The sequence below is a fragment of the Arvicanthis niloticus genome, chromosome 9 (assembly GCF_011762505.2).
Source record: "Arvicanthis niloticus isolate mArvNil1 chromosome 9, mArvNil1.pat.X, whole genome shotgun sequence".
In the NCBI taxonomy this organism is placed as follows: domain Eukaryota; kingdom Metazoa; phylum Chordata; class Mammalia; order Rodentia; family Muridae; genus Arvicanthis; species Arvicanthis niloticus.
Genome location: NC_047666.1, coordinates 16,026,830 through 16,054,494, shown reverse-complemented (window position 1 = coordinate 16,054,494; position 27,665 = coordinate 16,026,830).

Below are 27,665 nucleotides of genomic sequence, written 5' to 3'. Positions count from 1 at the left end.
CTGAAATACCATTTATGTAGTTTAAAAGTCTTTGCTACAATTTTCTTCTCTCCATAATGCTGCTTTGCCTTTCTTCCTTATTTAATTTCTGGTTTAATATTTTATACAGTGATAGAAGAAATTTCTAGGTTTTCCTTTTAATCAATAAAGGGACTATCTGACTTTTTACTGTAAATTGATAGAGAAGACCATAAACTACCATCATCAGAACAGAAGAGGAAACCAGAATTTCAAAACTGGAAATTTATTTCAATGCTAGATATTTCCTAACTCTATATTACTCTTATAACAAAAATGACCATTTTACACTATGGAGATATGGAGTATAATTGACACTTTCTCAAATTTTAAGTGGCTAATTTGTGAAGTACACATAGCACTAGGTAGAATATTGTTCATTGAATATCATACCTGATATTATTTCTGATAAAGTATCACAACTTAATAAATCTTATTCAAAAATAGAACTATACAGAACAGCTATGTCACTCAACCAAACCTCTATAAAAGAAAAATCCAACTATTTTGAGATCAATCTAAATAGCGGTGAGTCACTCTAAATGTTTCATAATAATTGTGGGTTGTTGGTACCTAACATAAATTACAGAATCTCAAATAAATTCATAAAATGATTTAAACATTAGTGCTTCACTTAGAATCTAGTCATTATGAATCTGTAAAATCAGCCTGACACACGAATATTTGACAGGGTTATGCTTTTCCTCTGAACATAGTCATCTTTTTCAGAAATGTTATCTGATTTCTCTTTCTCTGAATGATAGATAAGTTTATTTACTCAAGAATGTCACTTTACAAAAGAACAAAAAAATTAAGAATATTATAATTTTTGTAGTTGTTCAGTACTGAAGTAAAATCCTACCCAACAGTAGATGAACTAAAGATATTGGCTTAAAAAATTTTAAGACTAAGCTCATTACATATGAAATTTTTTGATTATTTTTCTGGAAATTATTAAAGTAAAAACTTGATGTAACCTCAGCAAAATTGAAGAATATAAAATCTATGCTGTTCTGCTTCTGTGCACATGCCACAAATAAATATCTCTTCATTGATCAATTTCATTTAGGTATGAGCCAAGCAACTGAATACAAATCTGTGTTAAATCAGAGGGAAAAACTGAGGTACCCCTACAGAAAGACCACACATGGCCATCACATTAATTAAAGGCAGAAAATAATTGCCACAAGTTGATCTCCTGTAGCATACAACTCTAAAATTTCTCATGAAATTATATGTGTCTGCATCTACCCAGTATATATCACAAGAGACAGTTGGATGATTAGAGGAAAGCAGTTCTACTAACTCCATTTCTTGAAAGGACACAAAGAAATTGCTGGAAAATGCAAAAATCTATGTCATCTCAGATGGCCTATGTAAGTTTCTTGGGCTCCTTAGATAGTCTTGCTTCTATCTAATTACCTCAACCAAATCACTATGATACATAGTAGCTTTCCATCACCCTGCTAGATCTTGTGGAATTTGTTACTGTTTCTTCTTAATCCCTTTTAATCCACTATCCCCAAAAGACTTTGTCCTTGCTATAAGAGCCGCATCTTCTAAAACTTCCATACAAGTTACCCTTCTGTGGATGGTTTGGTTGTGTCAATAGAGTTTGCATTTCTGAATCCATCTTGACCACAAAAAATAAAGCAATGAACATGTAATGATACCTACCATTTACAAAAGCATTTTTACCAGATATAGATAATACAAATATGTTTCAAAGGTACCCTCCTCAGCTTAGTGAGCACAAGTAGAAGATAATGACTTCTCAAAGGAGCATAAACAAATCGGCATTTGGACAAATACAATTGAAGAAGAATCTTACATATCTACCTAGGATGGGGTCCTTTCACAGATAATGTTAAACACTTTTTTTTGCTGAATGTTTAGAAGTAGTCCATAACATACAAAATGATGTATTTTCCCCATAAGAGTGACCAAGATAGTTCTCCAGAGAGAGTATAATTATTAAAGCATACTTTATTATTATTAAAGTATAAAGAGTACATTATTAAAGCATAAGTGGCAGTGCTGGTGGGTCAAAGCTACTGAAGTGCTGGAGGGTCAAACATACCTTTATAGGTTAAAGGTTTAACTATTGAAATTTGCTAAACTTCAAAGAATTTGTAAAGGGAATAAATACTAAAATTGATTTTTCCAATAAAGTTTCAGTTCTCTTTGGAGTTTCTAATCTCTCTATAGAATTCATTTTTCAAATCCTGGACGTTCTTTACCAATCAATCAACCTTAAGTTTGTTGTTCCTTGAGCCATACTTGGACATTTATTCTCTTTAAATTCATTTATTTTTACTTTCATTGAGCTTTTGTGTTTCTTCTTTAAATTTCTTGAGTGAGTTCTTTAATAAACTTTATGATTTCTTTTGCAAATTTTGTGTCCTGTATCTTATATATGGGAAATTCTCATTGGCAAGTATGTCAACAGTACTGAAGGGTTTCATTTGGGAATGGAATACTACTTTGGTCTGTAATAATGTTTTATTTTTTGATGAAACATTGACTTATGTACCTCTATTGTTATTTCTTTGCCTTATATGAACAAAGAAGGCTGGAGTAGATCAAATAATACATAGACTAGCTTAAGCTTGGAGGTTGGGATACATCATAGGTGAATGATGTAATGTGGACTCAGAAGATGCACATCCCCAAACTATTTGATGCTCATTAGAAACACCTTAGATAAATCCCATGGACAGAATTTTAAAAGTAAATAGGTATTTTCAAAGCAAAATAAATCAGTATAACTTTATCCTAAAATAAATAGACTCTGGGTATGGAAAAAAGGACAAAATAGAAAACAAACAAAAAATTTCATCATGTAGCAATAAAATCAGTATTTACCAAGTAGATTAAGATGAATACATGTGTGCCCAATATTTGGATAAAGAAGAAAAGTTTTACTAATTACTAAGATAGACATAATCATTGGCATGTTGATAGCAAATTTCAAAGAATCATATTTCTAATGCAGATTCTCTGCATGCAAAATCAATGTAAACACATTGAAGTTTAAACTACACTGTAGACATATGAGACTATTTCATCTAAAAGCAAATATTCACAAAGTCTTTATCAAGGAATCACAAAAAAGATAATGATTAGCTTCAAAGATATATATGTTTATATAAATATTTATATGAGAGTTATAATGACATTAATATTCATTGAAAGGCAATATCATCAAGTAAATTATTATATTCCATCAAGGCAATACCTAAATGAAATAATGTAATAGTTTGTGGGACATTGGATAGTGCATTTTATAGATCCTAAAAGAGAAGACATACCTGTTATAAAATACATATATACTATGATCTCATGTTAGTACAAATCTACATACAACTACATGTTTTGAAGTAAAAGTTTAAAATTTTTCACAAGAAATTACACTTTATGTTTACGTTTTTAAATCATGTTTTATAAGAAAAACTGTCTTGCTCAAAAGTTCCTTTTATACACTTCTATCTATGACCAAGTATAGAAATTTATATTCCGGTCTTTCATTTATTTTCACGTTTATTTTCTTCTATTTAATTTAAATAATATGGTACTTATCTATGTACTTATTCTGTATATATATATATATATATATATATATATATATATATAATATGTGATGCCTTGAGAAATTAAAATTAGACAAACTATTTTTGATGTTTTTTTCTTTTCATTTCCAGAGTTTAATTTTGTGATTGTACCATGCATGGTTTCATATGTAAAACAAGAAAAGTCTGTACATGTTGATGAATACCTGAAATAATCACCCCTAGGAGACTGAGGAAGGGGAAATGAGGCTCCAAGCAGCCTAAGCCGCATACCAACTCTGTATCAAAAACTAACAGTTTGGGAAAGTGTAGATGTTTTCTTACTTCCAGGTGGAAAGGTGTCATTGGCACACTTAAGCACACTTAAGCACACTTAGAAATAATGATGCTATGAAGATAAATTGGACTTTATATCACATAGTTAAGAAATACACTGACTTATTTTATTCTAATAAAAGGGCTTACTGGAGAAAACAGTATTTATCCAAATGGCAGAAGTAAGACTTGACACATGACCACTGTTTCATTGAAAAACTAGTGCTGACTGTTCTAAATCCCCTACTCTTTGTTGATGAATAATTCAAACTTCTTGTACTTTCTGATTAAGCAGGATAAACTTTTCATCAATCATTCATATATTGCTTAACCTTCTTTTCTCTACCAGGTCTCTTATCTATAACTCTCCATACCAGAAATCACTCATATTAACAACCTCTCCCCTGAAAATATTCTCTTCTGAAACAAAACATCCTCTGGTCTGTTTAATCCCCTCCTTTTTAATTAACTCACATCCTTGTCCTGGCCCTTTCTAGTCTTGTCCTTTTATTTATATGAAAAATACATAGCACACTCAAAATCCTACTAAAAATAATAAAATCCCTGAGAAACTCCCCAAATTATGGTCCTGATATTTCCTCAAGTAGAGTCATTATCACTTTTCAGTGACAAATAGCCCTTCCTTTAAATATGTTGTCTATTATCCAGAAGTTAGGTTCATATATTGGCATGAGTGACCAAGAAAGAGAAGAGATTTGGACAAGTTTATACCCTTTTAGTCTCATGAATATTTACATAATAGGCCAATACTCTAAGGCATATTGAAAAAAATACTTATCTGAAGAATGCAGTGACCACTGGTGATGTTTATATTGAAATTGAGGCACCTATCCCTTTTTATATGAAAAAAAAAATCATTTTCTTGCCATCAAAAAAAGAAGAAATGAAGAGCTATGTAGTCATAGAAAGTATTTATCACCAAATTCTTACTGTTATTTCCATTACACAACAGAGCAATTGATACTCACGGGCATTCAATGGTGTGACTGAGGACAATGAGAGCTTCAAAACTCAGCAGACCTGGGCTCAAATTTAAATATGTTGCATAAATATAAAGTAACACAAGTAAAGGTAATAAATTGCATAGTTTTTCTGCTTTAGGAATAAAATTGAAAACATCTTATAAGGCATTAAATTTCATTCCATTTTGTGGTAGAGTGATATTTAACACTCTTTATTTATGAAGATTTATTTTACAAAGACATTAAAAATGACCACAAATAATGATGAACCAAAGACTTGAACTCAGGCTCACTTGCTCTACACCAATCTTTGTAAGTTAATTAGTCATGCTAAATGAGTTTTAAGTTCTTACCATTAAAGATTTTAGTTAAAATATGTAACTCAAAGGTTTAGAGGGAGGATTAAATGAAGCAGAAAAGTGATTAATATAATGATTAGCACAAAGTAATGCCTCAATAAGTGTTAGCCCTTGATGTTTTGCAAGTGAGAATATTAAGATTCAGAGGAGACACAAAATTCTTTCAAGGTTATATAGGTAGCAAGTAAAGCAATTAGGATTCAATACCACATCTTTCTAACCCAAAACCTGTTCTTTTCCATCACAGCTTGCTGTCTCAAATGAGTGAGATAAATTGAATCTTGATTAATAAATGAAACAGTGCATTTGCTTTTATCATCTTACTGCTCTGGGGAAGGGTTTTCAATCCGTTCTCTTGTGGTGAGGGCGGTGAGACCAACAGGACCTTATGTCTTAGTGATTGCTTCTCCATCTGGCATGATTGAGTAAGGTCCGGAGACTTTGGAGGAAAATCAATTCACTCTCAGCTGTCGCCTTTCTTTCCTTCTTACTTGTGTTTTACGACATCTGCTGCTGCTGTTTCCTTCACACCCATGGCTCTCAATCATTTTATTTTCCAAGTTAAAATTAAACTCTTCTCTAAGGGTGTCCTCCTGGCTCATTGCTTGATAATGCAATACATAATGTCCCACCATGTTCTACTTCCGTCCCTGGTGAGTGGACAAAGACAGAGCATATGTGGATATTATGAGACAGAGATGCCAGGAACTCTGTAAGACTGCCTCCACGGAAGTTGTGAATTACTCAATGCCTTTTATGAAAGGTGGTTTAATCTAGAATAACAGAAATACAGCCCATTACAGTTTGGAAGAGCTTGCTCATCAATCTCCTATCAGTAAATAAAGAATTCAGCAAATTGAGCTGAAAACAATTTTTCAACCCACAAATTGCTATCTCTGGCTACCCAGAAATGCTGGCTAAAAGGGATTATGTTAAGTGCATTCAACTAGCCTCAATTCAATGGGGCTTTGAAAGAATGTAATAATTTGCCTAGTGGAATGAAGCTCCTTGTAAAATAAATTGAGTCTTAGGTAAATATGTGTGTGTGTGTGTGTGTGTGTGTGTCTGTGTGTGTGTGTGTGTGTGTCTGTGTGTGTGTATGCATGTGCATGTGCATATGAACAAATATGTATATTTGTGTATATGCATTAGAGAAATTAAAGTATATAATTCACTTTTATTAAATTAAACTTTCCATACTACATTAAAAATTGTACCTTGCTGAAGCTATTAATGATTATTTCACTTTTACCAGGCAACAATAAAATATATAGTAACTGACTTTTAAGATACATAATCACTGAACAACTAATTAACATATAAATAAATATACCAACACTTGAAAATATGAGCAAAAGCATAGAAGATTAGCCTTAAAGAGTTTATATATATATATATATATATATATATATATATATATATGAATGACAGAGTACTTAAAATCAGTGAATCATGGATTTTTTAAAAATATAGATAAAAATTAATGATTTACACAGTGAGTAATTTTTGATACAAGAATGGTTCCTTTATAATAATCTTAGAAGTGTTGAAATACCCAACATGGCAATAAAATAGAAAACATACACACACAACAAAATTAGGTATAGATGATATAGATGATATAGATACATATTCAAATGATACAGATACAAATATAATGTTGTGGTGGCTTGAATAAGAATGGCCCCTATGGACTCATGTGTTTGAATGTTTGGCCATCAGGGAGTGACTCTATTAGAAGGTATATTGTTATTGGAGTGGGTATGGTCTTGTTGGAGGAATTGTGTCACTGTGGAGATTGGTTTTTGAGATCTCATATGCTCAAAATAATCCCAGTTGTCACATAGTCTCCTTCTGCTGCTTGAAGACTGTCAGCTCCTTGCCAGCAGGTTGAGGTGAGAGGAGAGAGGTCCCAGTCCTGCTATGTCTCTTCAGGGCTGAGTAGGATGGCATGTGTTGACAGGTCAAAAGAAACACACCAAGATGGGAGTCTTGTCAAAGCAGGAACTCATTTTATTAAACTTGGCACTCACTTATAGAAAGAGGGAAAAGAAGTGGGCACTTAGATATGGGGAGAGATGACTATCGGGTGAGGTGCTGATGACTAGGTGGGGTCAGTAGGTTCATTTTACATCTGCAGTAGCTAGGCAAAGGCTGGTGCAGGTCGTGTTGAGTCATTCACAGGCAGAGGAGAGAGAGGCAGGTCTTGAAAATCAAGCCAGGTTTGGATTTGTCCTCAACACCCAAACCAGGGCCAAAATGGGGCCCAACAGAAGATCACAATGTACAAATCTTACCTCCTTCTCCAGCACCATGTCTGCCTGCATGTTGTTATGCTTCTCTCCATGGTGATAATGGACTAAACCTCTGAAACTGTAAGTAACCTGTAGCTAAATACTTTTCTTCGTAAGAGTCACCAAGGTTATAGTGTCTCTTCATAGCAATAGAAAGCCTAGAGAAGATACATTTAGGATGTTGTGAGTTAAATATAACTAACCCTTGTTTAGCCTGAACTCTTCCTCTCACCCCAGCAGAAAACATGGATTTATATTTCTGTACAGTGTGTAGCCTCAACATTGTACACATGGTGCTACATATAAATCATGGCTATTGCTGTTATGACCTATTGTAATTCTATTATAAAACTCTACCACAGGTTTCATAGACATTTGGAAGACACTTGAAGGAACAAATGTGGCAGAGTTTGGACTTGGAACTACCAAGATCCTAGAAGGCTGTAGAGTATAATAAACTATTTTGTTTGAAGTTTGGAAGACATAAATTCTGAGAGAACTACGAACAAAAGAGTTTTAAAGAGAAATAATTATATTTTCTAGAACTGAGTAGTTCTATTTCCATTATATTATGAAAAAATTCAATGACTTCATTCTGCTCCTGTGCTGAGAACTTGAGTGAGACTAAATAAAGGAATAATAGACTAAACTGTGTAGTAGAGAAAATATCCATACAACGTACCTTCAGGCTGAAACAATCTGTACTGCCCATTGCTCTCATTAAGGTCTACAGTGAACATATTTAACCAGTCAGATCTGAAATCATCAATTATTGTTGAAGTGGTATTACAGAGAAATCTGGCAACATGCTAAGATTAGACTATTCCTAGACTGTTATTTTAGTGAAGATGCAAATTCACTAGAAAGGAGATATAAATTGAGAATGGTATTCTAAAGAACTGGTTAGGAAAATCTTTCTCCACACTGCATTCATAGAAGATGATATAGTTGTGGTCCAAGGCAGATTCACTCTGCCCTAATTGGACAAAAAATATGGCAGCATTATTCACATGATACTGATTTTATAAGCATGAAAGTTTTCAGATTTAGGAGATCATGGGTCGTGTCCCACAATTCCAGGCAATGAATGTTAGAGTTGACATGCCTGTATGTTGACCCTGGAAAATTCTGTGTAAAGCAGGTAAGGTGAAGCCTAAATTAAAACAAAGAATTCAAAATATTGGAAATGACAGAACCACTGGATGACAACTAGGCAAACTTCATTTTAGGAGGAGCATTAGAACAAAAGAGAAAGTATTTATGCTGCAGTTAGTAGAGGTAGAAGAAGGGGGTGACTAAAGTCCTTAGGAGCACAGATTGTTCTACCATGAGTCCTGGATGCTAAACATAGATAAGATGGATATGGTTTTTTTTCATGTTTAGTTTAAAATTGTTTTCATCAAGTCATTCTTTACTACTTTTACTTTCTTCTGTTTTACAACAGAAATACTTATTTTGTCATAGTTGATAAATATTTTTCTAAACTACTTAATCTATAATAAAACACTATACTACACCATTATGCTAACCTATTTATATTCTGAAATATTTAGCAATTATTTTCCACAAGAGAAACTAAAGACTGTTTAATTTTAAAGATCAAAGAAAGAAAAATAGAAGCACTTATCAATAGTAGATCCTGATACACTATCATGGTGAGGACCAATATCATTTTCTTCTGTGAACTACACTTACCAGCAGAAAGTCTCAACTCTAAAACAATATACATAACAGTCTGAAGCTTGATCGTTTTATCTTTTTTTCTCCCAACATGCTACCAAATCATAAAATGTCTCAGTCCTGAGGAAAAATAAGACAGTAGATATCTAGAGCAAAAATCAGTGGCATTGAATACTTAAAAAGAGGTAACATGACGTATTAAAATACTACTATGACTGTGCAGAGTTAAGACTGAACAATGTGTTTCTGTAGAGACAATAAAGTATTGATCAAATGGGCTTTCATAATGCCCTCTGTTAGGTAATTTGACCAATGTAATCTTTTGAAAGTCAATATATACAATCTCTGTATTAAAAGAAAAAGCATAGCATCTGGAAAGAAAATTTTTACCTGTTTAAAACTAAATGATATTGAGACATCCTCAGTTCTTGGCTATGTCATTAGAGTCTTAGAGAATGGGCTGCCTTCCCCTTTAGTCTTTCTGTCAGGCTAGATTAAGGTTTAGTGGCATGGGCAATTAAAAAACTGCACATAGAAAGCATTAATGATACCTACAGTCTTTTGTCATCCTTTTCCATGTTGTTTCCTGAACCTTAGATATAAAATTGTTCTGTAGAGGTATCCATTGTGACTGAGCTCCACAATTCAACATTTTAATTGATTTATTTTTTTAGTTTTTTCCAGTGGTCTCTGTTGCAAAGATGATTACACTCATTGATGGATAGATGGACAAATATCTGTAGATCATTGTTAGAAGTTATGTTAGTTTAGTAAATTAGAAGTTGTATAATTTGCTACAAATTCCATAACTTCACTATTCCAGAATAGGTAGCTAGGTTTTTAGTACTAAGCAAGATTTCCCTCTTGTTGAGTACAATGCAATTTGTTCTGAGAGTTTTCTCTTAAAAATGAAGACTCATATCAAGATGCTTGTAGCCAACCATTTGACTGAGCACAAGGTCCCCAACGGAGGATTTAGAAAAAGGACTGAAGGAGCTGAAGAGGTTTGAAACCCATAGAAAGAACAATATCAGTCAACCAAACCCCTCAGAGCTTTCAGGAACTAAACCACCAACCAAAGAGTACACATAGAGGAACCACTGCTCCAGCCACATATGTAGCAAAGGATGGTCTTGACAGACATCAAGGGGAGCAGAGGCCCTTGGTTCTGTGAAGGCTCAATGCACCAGTATAGACAAATGCCAGGGTAGTGAGGCAGAAGTGGGTGGGTAGTTTGGTGAGCACCCCAATAGAAGCAGGGAGAGGGAGGGTGGGGTAGGGGGTTTCTGAAAGAAATACCTGGGAAAAGGGATAACATTTAAAATGTAAATAAATAAAATATCCAATAAAGATTATAAAAAATAAAAAACAAACAACAAAAAAGAATGAATTTAGTATATTTATGTCACATAATATTTAAACAAATGACAGAGGAATAGTTATTTTATTTGGAGTGAATTTAACCAATACATAGACCAAAATATGGTAAATAGAACATTTTCTGTATGAGAATAGCATGTTTTCTGTATTTTTATGGTATGGTATTTTATTTGTATGGTAAATAGAACATTTTCTGCATGAGAATAGAACATTTTCTGTATTTTTAATTACGATGCAATAATAACATACATTTATGAGTACTATGTGACATTTACTATGATTATAAGGTAGATAAAGACAAGATAATGTGGCTAATATAAACTTCAACTCAAATGCATTTGTTTGACTTGGGAAAATTTTAAATATGTTTTTCTAGCTATATTAAAATAATGAGTGACTCTGAAGTATCACAACTGTAGTTTACTTAAAACATTAAAAATTATTCTTATAAACTGCAGTTTTGGAAACAATCACCAACCTATATAGGTCTTTCCACATACTTTTATCTATTCCAGCCATTATTAACTATACAATACTTCAGATCCATAAAATCAATTTATTTGTTTTCATTTATATTATGCCAAATTAATTTAATATAATATTATCTAAAATCTGTAGAATATTTTTAAAAATCTAAATGTAGCCTGACTATTCCCCTTTCCCCTATTTTATCTGAAGTTTTTATCAGCAAAGTGGCAAATAGATATAAAGAGCTAGCAACATTAGGTACTTGCGCAGTCATGTGGTCCTTTGTAGTTACAGTCTTTAACCAGGATTTCAGAAGTTGTGCATGATGAAACTTGTGACACATTCATGAAAAAATATTAAAATTTTTATATTTAACCTGGTGTAAGAAACTATCCATAATATCGAGCAGAGACTGAAGGGATATCACACAAGTGACCAGCCCAACAAGTATCCATCCCAGGATAAGGTACTAATCCCTGATAGTATTACTGATGTTTTATCATGTTTGCAGATACGAGTCTAGCATAGTTGTCCTCTGAGAGACTCTATCAGCAGCTGACTGATACAGATTCAGATACAGGCAAGCATTGGATGGAGGTCAAGATCTCTATGGAATAGTTAGAGGAAGAATTGAGAAACTGAAGGGGATGCCAACCCCATAGGAAGACCAACAGGATCAAATAACCTGGACCACTGGGAATACCCAGAGATTGAGCGACCAACCAAAGAGCATACATAGGCTGATCTGAGGCCCCCCTAACACTTATGTAGCAGAGAGCTACCTAGTCTTGCCTCAGTAAGAGAGAATCTTATAAAGACTTGATGTCCCAGGAAGGGAGTATACCTCAGGGAGGCACCCATTCAGAGGTAAAGGTAAGGGGGATGGAGATAAGAACTCTGCAAGGGGGCCAGGAGGAAAAACATTTACAATGTAACTAATTAATTAATAAAAATCCTGCTAATAAATATGAAAAAAATTATCCAAAAAAGTTTCTCCAAGTACATGCTGACTTCAAGATTATACACAATAACCATTTTTTTATTATTCTAAGTGCCCATCAACAGGTGAAGGTTAAAGACAGAGCTGTGGATATGAGCAATAAAGTTGTGTTGAGCTATGTTAAAAAACAAAATTATGTTGTTTTTAAATGGTTGCAGCTTGCAATCATATTAAAAGAAATAAGCCAGACTTGGAGAGTCAGTTTTTCTGGTTCTCTCTCAATTGTGGAACTTAGATGTTATGCAGTTATATAAAATCCATTATTTACAAACACACACACACACACACACACACACACACACACAAGCAGAATGAGAGTGGGGAGACGGGGGACACATGGAAACAAAAAAGGGGAGAAAGAAGACGGTAAGAGAAGATTAAAGTTTTCAGTCAACAAAATAAATTTAGATGAAGTGCCTGTGCACTTTAAGCATGTTACTAAAAGTTGGAAAATTTTAAAATAAAAATAAATGTGTAATAAATGAGGAGAAATATTCATCATTTCACCCATCATATAATAGCAAAATATTAAGAATATATGAACATCGAAAGCAAATAATTAGGCAATAGAAGTGACCTACCTGCAGGAATGAAGGGACTGAGAATATGTGGAATGATACAAAACACAATGGAAATATATAGAGAAAAGCACAGTGTTTCATATAGTTTACACACTACACACACACAAAAAAATGAGTCCATGTTCTAGATACACTTTTTTTAAAAGCAGATGCACAAATAGCTCAAAAAAATGTTAAGGTTTTTGAACATAAAAATCTAACACATACAAGGCTCTGGACTTGTTACCAGTATCACAAACAAATAAAAACTGTCATTGTCCAGGCATTTTGGTGTATGCCTGAAACATATAAGGAATTTATGAGGCAGAATCATGAATTTCTGGATATCCTGGGAATTATAACTTTAAGACTTAGTCTTCATAGTGAAATGCAACAAAGCCAAGTAGAACAGGGGGAAATGTGAGGATATGCTGTTCAAAATCACAATTAGATATCACCTCCTATTAATTTATATTCAGATATACTGTTTCATTTTGAAAATTTTTTTCAGTCAATAATAACATGCTGATGGTTATAAGGAGAATGAACTATATTTGTGTCTTTACTTGAGTGATTATCTAGTTATTATGCAGATTCCTCACTTGCAGCTTTGAATTTCTAGTTTATGTATCTCTTTCTATTTCTTCATTCCCAATTGCTTAATAACACCTCTTAACATTAGATTAGTAAAGTAAAGAAAAGAGAGGAAAGGGCAGCTGAAAGATTGACCCAAAGGAAGACTTGCACAAGAAAGAACTGTAGATGAGGCCTCTATAGTTACTTTAGTTGTGAATGGTGAAGCATGATAGAATCATGTGTGGTAACACAAAAAAGAATATCCTAGCTAAGTTTTCAGGAGATGCTTAGCCAGAGGAGTAAAGTATTTAGCCAATTATCATGGAAGCAGAAGCTTAATAGGCATATTTTTCAAGCACTCCGGAGAGCTGAGAAACAGTTCCAATCCTAGTGAGAACTGAAAACCAGAACATATGGTGTGTGCTCCATTTGTAAATCCCTTCCAGTTTGATACACAAAAGAGTAATGTTTCAGTGAGAGTCTGAAGGCTCATGCTGGAGAATGCTCCTAGATGACTGCAGACAGGAAGTTGCCCTACTGCTTGGCTTCCTTGCCCTACTCTCCTGTTAAGTGGGTATACCAGGTGCATGCATATCCAAAAGTTCAGTCTGATTCTTAATCAGTAGCTGAGAGTTATGCTTATTCTTACACTATCTCAGGCACACTCATCATAACGTTGAGCCAAATATCAATGTAAATGCTATTGTTGTCTACTTGGCCTCAATAACTCCTTTGACTATAGAGAAGAATTCCTTTGTTTAACATGGATGCTCTCAGCTATGTGGTAAGAAACGGAAAATTTAGTTATTTACATACCTCAGTGTGCAAGGGTGCTTGCCACCTATGCTGACATTATGAATTTGATTCATGGGACTCAGAATCATAAAGGAGAGAGAATCTACGTCAACACATTATCTTCTTATTCCCCACTGATACAACCCATCTTCACATAAATAACTGAACGTAAATTTTTGAACCACAGAAATAAAATAATTGGGAATTTCTTCCTGGTAAATGTAGAATTATGAAGAGTTGAAAATGACTTGCTTTAGGAAGCTTGTGGCAAATTTGCAAGCTCCGGGTGGGTAATAAGCTGATCAATGTGTGTACTCAAACTAAACCTTGGGTCCTCTTTGAAAACAGCACTTCTTGTTTACTATCTGAACTATCTTCTTGGCCTCTTGGTCTCTTTTTCTGCATTTTTGTGTGTTTTTATAGAATTAGTCTAGATCCATTAGTCAAAAGAAGAAGGTCTGTGGAAAAGTATCATACTTGAGATTTTAAGAGCTTCACAAGCTGAAAAAGTGCATGTGTACATTAGAGCAATTTTTTTTGAAAGATACTGACTGAGAGAATGAAAGGTCAAGGGAAGGAAAACAGGTAGACATTTGAGGAAAAAATAGGGAAATTGAAGAGGAAAGCTGAAAATATAGATAGTACTTCTTGAAAAAAATAAGTTTTTATGTACACAACTATGTTTGGCTACATAAAAAAGTATTAGGTATTATGAGAAAGGATTGATCCATGTTAGTTGCATTCAAGAGCTTGGCAAATTATTTTGTACCTTATGACTTAAAATGATAGGTAGATGTGTTGTTATAAAATGCTTTTCCTAGGAAATCATTTTGTGCTTGGATTACATATTTTTCTCAATTGCATTTGCTTATACAGAAACTGATTAGTTGCTACCGTCTCTTTATTGGATGTTACTGTTTACATTTTCTCCTTTTTTTGAAAATAGATTCTTCTTTCATTCAATAAATCCCAATCAAAGTTTTTCTACCCTTTACTTTTTTTTTTTTAGCTCCTCTACACCTCCATTCACCACCAGATTTACTCCCCTGTTTCCTCTTTAGAAGAGACCTCTAAGAAACAACATCTAAACCTGACAAAACAATTCAATTCTTTATATTGAGGCTGGATGGGGCAACTTAATGAGAAGAAAAATGTCACAAGAGTAAGGAAAGGAAACAGATACACTTGCTATCACTGTTAGGAGTCATACAAAAACACAAAGCTAAACAACTACATCTCTGCTGATGACTTGATGTAGACAGAGGCAGGGATGGTGCTTGCCATTTCCATCTCTGTCAGCCCATATTTGATTATCTGACTGAGTGGGCCATGTTCTTCTAGTTTCCTTCAACCTCTCTGATTCCTTTAGTCTTTATTACCACATCATCCATGTTCACTAGTTTTCCAGCGGAGGTACCAGATGGAGACCTTCAATTTAGATTCTCTCTATATACATAGTGTCTGCTTAAGGGTCTCTGCATGTACCTTGAGCTACTGCAAGAAGAAGCCATTCTGATGATAACTGGACAAGGAAATGCTATGTGAGTATAACAGTACCATTAGGAATTGTTTCATTGTTTTTCTTGGCCAGGTGTGTTTGGTTGCCAATGCCCAGCCTCAGCATGAGGAGGGCCCTGAGAAGGAGGAAATGGGAGCAGTATTGATTCAATAATGACTCGGAGTCAGTAGTGGATGTTGATGTGCTCTCTTTACCTGAGGAGTCTCATCATTCTTCCTTCTTTTTCTACTTCATTCATCCTTCTTCCTCTCCCTTTTCATTATTTCTTCTTCCTTCTCATTCTTTTACCTTGTTCTTTTTCTTTCTTTTTGCCTTCTCCCAATAGAGACCCTGATGCTAATCTTTCATTTACTAAAGCTACATCATCAAGGCTTTCAACATTTTTGATAACTTTTTGTTAGAAATCTTTAAATTTGCATAAATGTTATTAATCCTGGATAACTAATTCCAACCCCTGATTCCTTTAAACAGAAAATAAGCACACTGCAAAACACATTTCCTTATAATTTTTACATAGCCTGTTCTTCACGGTTAGCTGGGCACAACTCTTACAGTTTCCTAGTACAGCAGACAGCAGTTTTTAATAACTGTTTTCATGTAAGAACAGAAAGGTGAGAGAATACTAGGTTAAAATCATTTCTTACAAAGACTTAATATTTATGTAAGAAAGATAGGTAGTGGTGTGTCTCTCTCTCTCTGTCTGTGTCTCTCTCTCTCTCTCTCTCTCTGCTATCTCTCTAGGCATTGTCATGCCCAATCCTTCACGTAGCTAGGAGAATGAAATACTAAATTTTTATATGTTTAAACATCATCTCTTAGTTCACCAATAGTTGTTTCCTCATTCTAGCAATTCTATGGCCTCATATACTCTTCTAATACAATTTGTTTTTAAATCATATACAAGCATTCTGCCCATAATACAAAACTATCTATGTTTTTGCTTGGGGTTTTTTATTTGTTTGTTTGCTTTATGTTTTTGGGGGGTGGGTTTTTTTTAAGATTCTTTCTTTTCTTTCTATGACATCCATTTCTTTTCTTCTTGAGACCATTTTAACTCTTTGTCCTTGATGTCTCCAAGTTCATCCTAGCTAATTTATGCAGCAGTCATTGGCCTGGAGGGTACATACATTTCCTCATAATTCAAAGTTCAAGGCTAGGTCTCACAATGAACAATTTCTACAAAGGAAAATGTAGGTGTTTATGGCCTCTGTGGTTATATTGTCTAGATCCTTTCCCATGGCCCATGTCTGTTCCTTGCCCTACATAGACTCATGACCACGTCTATACCGCATTTCTCAGAATTGCATTTGTCATTTATTGTGGAGTGATTATCCTGAGTAATCTAGGTAGTATATTCCCCAAAGGAGAGATTGAAAGTAGAATAATAGAGATACTAGATCAGCTTCAGGTCAAAAGCAGTCCTCAGCACATACAGGGATCAATGACCAGGCAATCCTCCAGGTCAGAAATTGTGATACACTGCCTTTTACACAATCATACTAGAACTGGCATTTGGCTCTACCCTAGGTGTCTGAGCTATTCAGTTTGTGGTTCCTATGCATCCAGACAGTACAGGGCATGGACTCTCTCTTGATAAATAGGCCTTGAGTTAATCCAGACGTTGTTCAGCCACTCCCACAAGTTCTCTGCCACCATTACTCCAGCAAATCTTCCAGACAGTACAGATTGTAGATGGAGGCTTTTGTGACTGGATTAATATTCAGGTTTCTCAATAAGGATTTTTTTTTCTAGCTCTATTCATTTGTCTGTAAATTTTATGATATATTTTTTTTATTTTTCCAAAAATAATACTTTTATTGATTATTTGGGAAGCACACATCATGTAGTGCAGAATATTTACTTTTGTGTCATTCCAAGTCTTCCACTATTCTTATGAGCCTCCAACAAAGATGTAAATGGAGAAGGAGATAGAGATAGAGACAAAGACATAGGGATAGGGCCAGAGAGAGGGAGAGGGAGGGGAAGAAAGAGGAGTAGGTAGAGAAAACAAGATTACTTTGTGTTACTAAGTTACTCACTAAAGCATACTCAATCTGTCAGTAACCAACCCTTTAAAGAAAACTGAGTCATTTCCTGTCTTCATCCCCACCCAAAGTCATCAGTTGTAGAGAGTTATGTTTCAGCATTCCCATCATGATTTTTAAGCATTATTTTCCATGGCTTTCTGAATAGGCTGTTAAAATTTGAGGGTTGAGGTAGAGGTTATCACAGCACCCTTCTATGTTCCCCTTTCTTAACTATGAGTTTGTAATCATAGTTACACTGCAGAGAAGTAGATTCTTTACCCTTTTTAGTCAACAGAAACATAGAACATGGACTTTCACTTGGGTTCTTGCATCAGCACAGACCAGAGACATTCATATGATCTCCAGTATCAGCATGTGCCATAGAACTTAGCATGGTTTTCAGTGCCAATACACATCAAGGACATCAACAAAATTCTCTGCCACAGCATGAGTCACAGCCACCACTATAGCCCTTTCAGTAGCACAGGCCAAGGAGTTCAACATGGCTTCTGGTACAACACTGGACACAGACACCAACCTGGTCCAATGGGTGGCAATCCAGCCCATAGACATCAACTTGGTTTCAGGTGGCAGAACAGACCCTGGACATCTACATATATTCCTTGGTGGCAAGGTGCTCCATAGACATCAACATGACTCTAGATGGAAGTACAATCTACAGATATCGACATGGCCCTCAGTGTCAGTGAGGATCACAGACATCACCATGGTCCCATGTGTAGCAGGACTGTGGATGGCAAGAAGGCACAGGTGGTAACACAGGCTCCTTGTGTCAACATGGCTCATACTTAGATTAGGGCCATAGATACCAACATGGCCCCTAGTAGCACTAAGGCCTAGGCATATCAATGTGGCTTCAGACAGCATTATAGACCACAAACAGCCACACAACCCCCAGTTGCAGCAAGACTATGGAACCAGACATGGCCGCTTGAACATGCTTTCTTTAACAGCTGTGAAATACTCCATTGTATAAATGCGTCATGTTTTCTTTATCCAGTCTTCACTTGAAGAGTATCTAGATTGTTTCCAGTTTTTGGCTCTTATGAATAAAAGTGCAATAAACTTGGTTAAACAAGTATCCTTGAGGTAGGATGGTATATTCTTTGGGTATGTGCCCAAGAGTGTCTAGTTGAGTCTTGAGATAGATTGGTTCCCAATTTTCTAAGCAACTACTACATTGATTTCTACAGTGGTTACACAAGATTGCACTCCCACAATGGTGTAGCAATGGAGGAGTCTTTTTCTTGCTCCACAGCCTTCCCAGCATGAGCTGTCACATGTGATATTGATCATATACATTCTGCCCTTAGTTTATATATTTATACCTGATCGGTTCTTCTTTCCAGATGTATCCATTCAAACAACTGAGTCAATCATATATGTTCAAGGTTTTCTTCTGTAGTTTGTTATCAAGTTTCTAACATGGCTGTAGTTAGCACTTCACTCTGATTTCTGTCTTAAATTATGTAGAAAGCATGCAGCTTGATAGCAATTCAATATATCTACAGAATAACTTTTTAAGGAGTATGTAAAGAGATAGTGGTTCTTTCTTGTGGAAAATGTCATCATTTATAGCAGTTGCTACAAAATCATGCTTGTGAATTTCAGACTTCATAATCTAGTGCCTGATAAAGTTTCAAATCTCAGTTACAAGATAGAGGACATCACAGTACCTAGGTCCGTGATTGCTTTCTGATGTTTGGTAACCTACTAGAATACAGGCATTTAAATAAATTCTTGTGTACCATAATAATTAATGTATAATCTTAAAACACAAAAATAAAAATTGAATACTGAGTAATGTCCTCTTTTGCTACACTTTCTTTTCTTTAGTAGAAAAATATTTTTATGACTTTCAATATTAAACTATTTTTTTATTATTATTTTCAGATAGGAACTCATGAACTCGAGGTTTGCTTTAAACTTATTATGTTATTACTACGTGTAAACTTCTCATCCTTTTGCTTCTACTTTTCAGACCGTGTATTGCAGGTCTGTGCCATCACACACATTTATAGTGATGGAAAATTAAACCCATGACTTTATACACTCTATGCATGCACTGCTCCAAGTGAGCTAAGTTCTTAACCTGCCAAATTCTGTTTCTTAGTGTATATTTTAAAACAAAGATATACTTTACTGCATTGCAGTGCTAGCTTCCCATGAGCATATCTTCAAAATCCTTTTTTTTTTTAATCTAGCAACATACCTATGAAAAGTCCTTTAGGCATGGGGCTATAATTGCTTTGTCTCTTGATCTAGAATTTTTCTGTCCTACTTTTATGTAAACAAGGTTAATCTTATTAACCACTCAAAGACAGCTTACCTAAGCAACAAAGCTAATTTGGAGACTAAAATAAACAGCACATTCACTAATATTTAAAGAAGTACAGTTATGCTATTAAGCATCTTTCATGAAACACTCATAAATTCTAAATCTGTTTTCCATTAGTATGCCAATTTTCAAATCAAATTTATTGTTAGATTTTCAAATCATATGATTTAACCAATAACACACAAACATCTCAGAAAAATTTCTCAGATTTGTGTCCTTATTCTATTTCATTCTCCATCTCTAAAGGAGCCATCCCATTAATCATTAAAACTGTATCTTTTCATTATTCCTCTTGGAAAACAGAAATCCTGTGTAATTTCTCATCTATTGTATACTTTTTATTCCCTTTGTCCCATTTTTTTCTGTTGGGTGCATTTAAATACACCATTTCTTCTATTGTTTTAATTTAACATTTTAAGGTTTTATAGATCTGGTTTGATATATTCAGGGTGTGTAGAATTCATAGTCAAACTAAAGATTGCTTTGCTCCATTTGTTCTATCTGTAATTCTTGGTCAAGGCAATCTTATCTGTTCATACCAGCAATGGAATCTTCCCCTGGGTCACCTGAAAAACTTTTCCATGTGTTATCCTAAGAAATATTGTTCTATATATATTTAATCATAGAGCAAAAATTATGATGAGAACAAACTTGAAAAAGCAGTTTGCTATTTGAATAACTGCCATAATGATCTTTCTTTATATAAAAGACAAATGATCAATGATATATGAAGAAAAACAAAGGCAGAATTATCTATTTCACTAGACTTGTTTTGACTTGGTTCCCTAAACTTAGACTTTATATTCTGGAAGCTGAACATTTTTGAGAATGACGCTATTAGTTTGAAACCTAATATAGAGGAATGTTTAAAAATATGTAATGTGAACTTGTAATATTGACTTCAATTTTTATAACAAATAAGATAATCTATAGATGTAGCTTGTTGGGTGACTAAGATGAGAAGAAATTATAGAGAGTCAAATATAATTAAGTCATGTAAAAATTCACTAGAAAACTGTATCTGTGTTGACCATTTTGACTATTGATTTCAATTATAACTTAAAAAAAAGTCAATTTGTTTATCTTACCAAGTAATTTTGTTCCATGTGTCTGACAGTTAAAAATATTTGTATATATCTGCATCTGATTTTTCAGCCACTTGTTAGGCCTCTCGGAAGACAGTCATGCTAGGCTAGGCTTCTGTCTGTAAGTACATCATAGCATTAGTATTAGTGTCAGGTCTTGGCCTTGAAGACTCCCCTTGAGCTAGATCCCAATTTGGGCCTGTCACTGGACCTCCTTTCCCTTGGTCTCTTTTTCTCTTTTGTCTCTGCAGTTCTTTTAGACAGGAACAATTCTGGGTCAGAATATTTGACTGTGGGATGGCAACCCCACCCCTCTACTTGATGGTCTGTTTTTCTACTGAAGGTGGACTCTACACGTTCTCTCTCCTCACTGTAGTGAATACTCACTAAGGTATACCCTTTGGATCCCGAGAGTCTCTCATTTTCCAGATCTCTGGTGAAATCTAGCAGGTTCCCCAATACCTGTTTATGTTCTTCTTTTCTCCTCCTTGTGCCCTCTTCCATACTGGTCTCTATCTTCGTCTCCCCACAACCCCTTCATGACTGCTTTCTTCTCCTTCCCAAGTGCGATTGAGGCAAGCTCACTTGGGCCCTTCTGCTTGTTAACCTTCTTGAGTTCTGAGGATTGTATCCTGGGTATTCTGTACTTTTTTGGCTAATAACCACTTATTAGTGAGTATATAACTTGTATGTCCTTTTGGATCTGAATTACCTCACTCAGGATGATATTTTCTAGCTCCTTCCATTATTATGACAAGAAAATAATCAAATATAAAGTCCAGTCAGGCTGTTTAGTACTGTTAAACCTGTAGATGGTCATGAGTTATGTGAAGTCGCCACACATCTTCCTACTTCCTTGTCATACATAATTTCTGAGAATGTTAAGAGCTAAAACCAATCATGACTGTATACTATTAAGATTTTTAGGTGAGAAAACTAATAATTTTCATCAAAAACAATGATTGCCTTGTCTAAGCCTTTACCAAAGTAAATCTAAAGTTCCATGGGACTGTGCACCCTGTAACATCAGCTTTGGAGAGTGTAATGTCTGATTCCTGACATGCCTGCTGAGCAATTTCCAGGTCTTTCTCCTATCCTCAACTATAAATCTTTATTTTTTGGTTGTTTTAAGAAGAATGGCCCTAAAAACTGTTATGTCGTCAATTCAAGTCTTGAACAGTGTACTCTTCGACATCTCCCTCCAAAATGTTGGATTACAGATTGGTATCACCCACAGCTGGTTTCAATTTTTATTTTTTAAGGTTTATTTACTGTTATTTTAAAAGTGTGCTTTGTCTGATGTATCTGCACATGCCATATGTATGTCCTGTTTGGGGTAAGCAGGAAAAGACACCTGATATATTGAAATGAGATTCACATATGGTTGTAATATGGTTATAAGGTACACTATGGGTGATGGGAACCAGATCTGGATCCTCTATAGAAGCACCTTGTGCTTATAATCTCTGTGCTGTCTTCAGACACCTCATATACAATTCTTGTCTAACCTTTGCTTGTTTGTTCTACGTCCTTTTACTCATATGTTCCACTCTGTGTCTTTGCAATTAGATTATGCACATTGTAACAGATTAAGATGAGAACACAAATAAAAATGTACAAGGAATCATAGAAAACCCTGACAATGAACATATAAAAGTGACCTGAAATGTTAAAATAGTTTTGAAAGACTTTAATATCTAAAGATGTTCTCCTACAAATTTATAAGGACAACAAATATAGAGGAAGCCAGAGACTACTGGGAAATCTCTGAAAATCTATTAACAATCATGTAGGAGCTGATTTTTATCAAAAGCATTAATTCTTCAGTGGGGTCACAATATTATTGAGGTGGGTCAAATTACATACATTTTTGCTTTATTTTGGTGTTATTGCTGCTTTTTGGTTTACTTTGGGTAAGACTTTTGCATTATTTTATTGTTGAAAGTTAATAACTCAGGGGATGTCTATCTACTTAAACTATTTTATCTTCTATAATAAACCATGAAGGCATCTGCTGTTGACTTAAAGCTGAAGACATTCTGGAGATGGGAAAAAAGGCTCATCAATTAAGAGCACATATTGTTCTCAGAGAGAACCCATGTTCATCCTTCAGCATTCACTTCAGTGAGCTCACAACTCTCTCTAACTTAAGCTCCAAGAATTCTAGTGACCTTTTCTGGCCTCCATGGGTACTTCACACACACACACACACACACACACACACACACACACACACACACACAATTTTAAATTAAAAAATGAAATCTTACCAAAAGTATGGAGTATACGTTTTCTAGACTAGATTAGTTGAAGTGGGAAGTCCTACCCTAAATGTGGGTAACACTCTTCATGAGACTACAGTCCCAGAAGTGTATAAAAAAGGCATTCATCTTGCTCAGATTTTTTACTGTGGATGCTATGCAATTATCTACCTACCTCCATGCCCTCTCCAGCATGATGAGTCATATCCTCTGTAACTGTAATACCAATTGACCCTTTCTTCCTTCATTTTCATCATTTATGAATATGGTCACAGTGATAAAGATTAACAACTGTTCTTATAGTTTTTTTTTCTTGAACTTTGTGAATGTAATGACACAATACATATCTAACTTTTGCTAGTGAATCCAGAGTCTAGATGCATGCAGACTAATCTAGTTACCAAAGAAGAAACTCGGAGGCTGTTATAATATTCCCTACATGCTTCTGACAATTCACTACTAATCTTTTTTAGTTTCTCTCATGAGAAATACTTACTTCATTTCCTTCATGAATATCTAATATTTCTTTTATCTATTTGGGTTTAGTTATTCCACATCTTTATTCCATTCTACAATTTCTTTCATCTATATATCATATCAGAGATGTGAATTTTATTTCATTCCTTTTCCAGATCATCATAATAACTTTTATATAAGGTTTTATAAAGAGATGAATATGAAAGACTCTTTGAACTTAAAAACTTCTCTGCCAATAAAAAGACAGGAAAATGTGCTGTTTAGCTTTTTCCATATTGACACAAGCCTAGAGTTACCTAGAAAAATGAATCTCAATTGAGAAAAATCTTCCATCAGATTGCCTGTAGGCATGTTTTAGGATTTTTTTTTTTATTATAAAAAATGAATGAAATGTAAGTGGTTTCCACTTCAGGCAGTGTCATATTTGTATTGGTAGGTGATTCTGGATGCCATAAGAAAGCAGGCTGAGCAAACCAGTAAGCAGTAGTCCTCTATGGCCTCAGCTCCATTCCTGCTTCCAGGTCCTTCTCTTTATGAAAGTGTAACTATAACCTGATTGATTAAATAAATCCTGTATTTCCTTTGTTGACATGGTCATGGTATTTATCACAGCAAAAGAAACCAAACAGAAACAGGAAGTTAACAACAAAACTTTCTCTGCAACACACTAAAGTCTAGCATTAGTAAATATATGAACAAGAAAACCTGAAAAAGCTTCCTATATCCCACAGCATCAAGGAAACTATTCCTAAGCTGAAACATACTAGCACACAGAAACTGAAAGAAACAGAGTGTATTCTTCACTAAAAATATAAGGGTGGGGAAAGATATCAACATTTTTTTTTTTTTGCAGACATTGAATGGTCATTGTTGAAAATAATACAGGATTCCAGGGAAAAGAAGTCAGAAGTCATAACCCTGAGATCATACATATGAAATGACAACAGCATAAATATCTGTCTTCAAATAATTTGCATTAAAAGTTTGAGGATTTTGCTGCAGTGCTTTCAAAGAGATTGAAATGTTCTGCTGTATATAAAAAAATAGTACTGCTGATTTCTTAGTAAAGGACTACCATGGTAAGATCTAACTCACATTTTTCTTATTCCTTTGTCACTAAAGTTTATATTGTAGTCATTGCATGCAGCTCTGCCAACATTGACATTTTAAACATATTTTTATTGATTATTTGGGAATTTCTCATACACATCTTCCCTCTCAGGTCCCTACCAAATCTTGTAACTATCCCCCCAAATAGTTTTAAGTAGCCCCCACAAAAAAAAAACCAACAAAAACAAATACACAAATAAACGAACAGACAAAATTCAATTGGTGTTGTCCATATATTCACTGGAGCATGATCAAACTCCCAGTGGCTAGCCCCTTAAAGAAAACTGAGTCCTTCCTCAACTTCACTTCTGCAAGTTGCTATCTATTGTGGTAAACTACACTTCAACATCCTTATCATGATTGTTAAGATTTCTCTCTGATGGTTTCCTATTTAGGCTATTACTTTTTGTAGGTGCTAACAGTCAAAGCTGTCTTTCTTCTCAACTATGAGTCTGCAATCATCAATGCCACTGCAGATGCTTCCTTGTTCTTTACAGGCAACAGGAGCACAGATAATGGACTTTTACATGGTATTGGCAGCAGTATGAACCACAGACTTCAGCATGGTCACAATTGGCAGCCTGTCCCAAGGACATCAACATTAAATAATGCAGCAGCACAGACTACATGCATTTGCATGGACTTTAGTGGTAACAGAGGCCATGCTCTTTAACAAGGACTCAGATAACAGCATAGGCCACCCACAGTTTGATAACTCCCAGTGGTATCATAGTTCAAGGATATTACAGTAATTCCTAATGGCAGCATGGCCCACAGACATCAACATGGCTTCAGGCAATGGGACAGTCCATGGACATCTACATAGATTTCAGTGGTAATGTGGACCATGATTATTAACAAGGTTCTTCGCTGAAGCAGGACAGCAACAGACTGAGACATAGCTCTCAGTGGCATGCATAGACCACAAATATCTACATGGCTTTAGGTAGAAAGACATACCACAGATGTCCTTCAGTAGTAATACAGCCTGCCACAGAAATCTAAATGGCTCCCAGGTATAGCTAAAAATTGCCCCCAGCAGCATCAGGGGCAATGGACATCAAAATGGCCACAGGTGGCACAGATCTCAGACATCTATATGGCATTCAGTGGTAACTTGTCAACCATGGACATCAGTATTGCTAGGCTCCCAGCTATAACAGCATCATGGACACAGACATGGTCCTCAAAAGCAGCATGGGCAAAAAATGGCAACATGGCCGCAGACGACAGTACAGGCCATAAAAATCACTATGGCCTCTGGCAATATGCCAGGCTTCACAGAGATGGTGGTTCATCTTCTCTCTTCGATGTATGCATCATTTATTTTCTCCATCCATTCCACCCCTCCATCACAAATTCATTCATTGCAGTGGCATTAGAAACTGCAATTTGTCACTCAATACAGTTTTTTTTTGACTTAGCCATTAAAGGTTAAATACAGAACCAAAAATATAAGCTTGACATTTTTATAAAACACCTCATGGTTGCTCTGATATTCCTACAAGACAAATATCCTTACATTCCTAAGTCTGTTTGATTATTTTCTTAATCTAGGAAAATGGGTCTCTCTATTAATTGCAACATCAAGTATGTCTTCTTCAAAAATGATATTTTTACTCATAGTGCTTACTGGTTTGTTAATAATCAGAGAAAATATGCATATTTTGCTGACACCATAGATCTTACAAAAAGCATTCTTTGTCATTTAAATAAAGATAAATCATAATTTATCTGAAATGTGTTTGGTTTTTACTCTAAATCAATACTAGAATTTATCTGAGACTTTGGTAACTCTATCATTTTTCTTGACTTTAATTAAGATGTAGAGTCTCCAGTACATACCTAGTATTTGTGTTCTCATTTCATTATCACTATTTTGAATAGAAATATTGTAAAAAACACATATCTGGATATTAGAATCATACGCTCTTCCCACTAATTTAAGAACTATTTTCCTTATTATTTAATTTGCCAAACAGTACATTTCATATTTACCAGAGTCCTCTCAGGCAGATAAAACCCCATACAAGACCCAACCCATGGTCTGTCAACACTCCTTAGAGCCCACCCAGCTCCTTTAACAGCACCTACTGCCTTTGTCTCCATATACTGTGCCACAAAACATGCAGAAGTCTCCTGTTCTAACAGAGTCTATACAAGGTCTCAGAAACCCAGAATGCCTAAGAGGTAATTCTGACACCCAAACTCCAGAGGTCATACAGGCTGTCAAACTTTGTGGAGATACCCCACAGGACCTAAGAGAACTTAGGCCAGAAGATCAAAAAGGAAACAAATCAATGGAGAAAAAGACATACAACAAAGAAAATCAGAAATTGGCATCTAAATCCAGATTATGCCAAATCTTGATTCATAAGAGTGAGCATAAGAACACAATACACAAATTCCAGTTACCCTACCAGAGGAAGACCTGGATCGTTCAACAGATCTGAAGTATAAGAGAATGACCTTAAAGCAAATTATATGAAGATGATTGAGTCCCTTAAGAAGTAGGAAGTATAGATGCTTCAATCCTACATAGAACAGGGAACAAAACAGCCACAGGAGGTAGAGGGACAGAGGGATGTGGGAGGGAGAGAGGAGGGGGAGAAAAAATGAGGGTAGGATAAAGTATTGGAAAGGACAGGAAAGAAGTACAGAGGGTTAGGAAATTGAATAAAAACATGTAGCAGTGGAGGATGGGGAACCAGGAGTAACCACTACAATGTCTGAGACTTTAGGGAAGCAAGAGACTACAGGACCCAACTGTAATTACTTTAGCTGAAATTACCAGCACAGGGGAGATAGAACCCGTAAACACCACATTCAG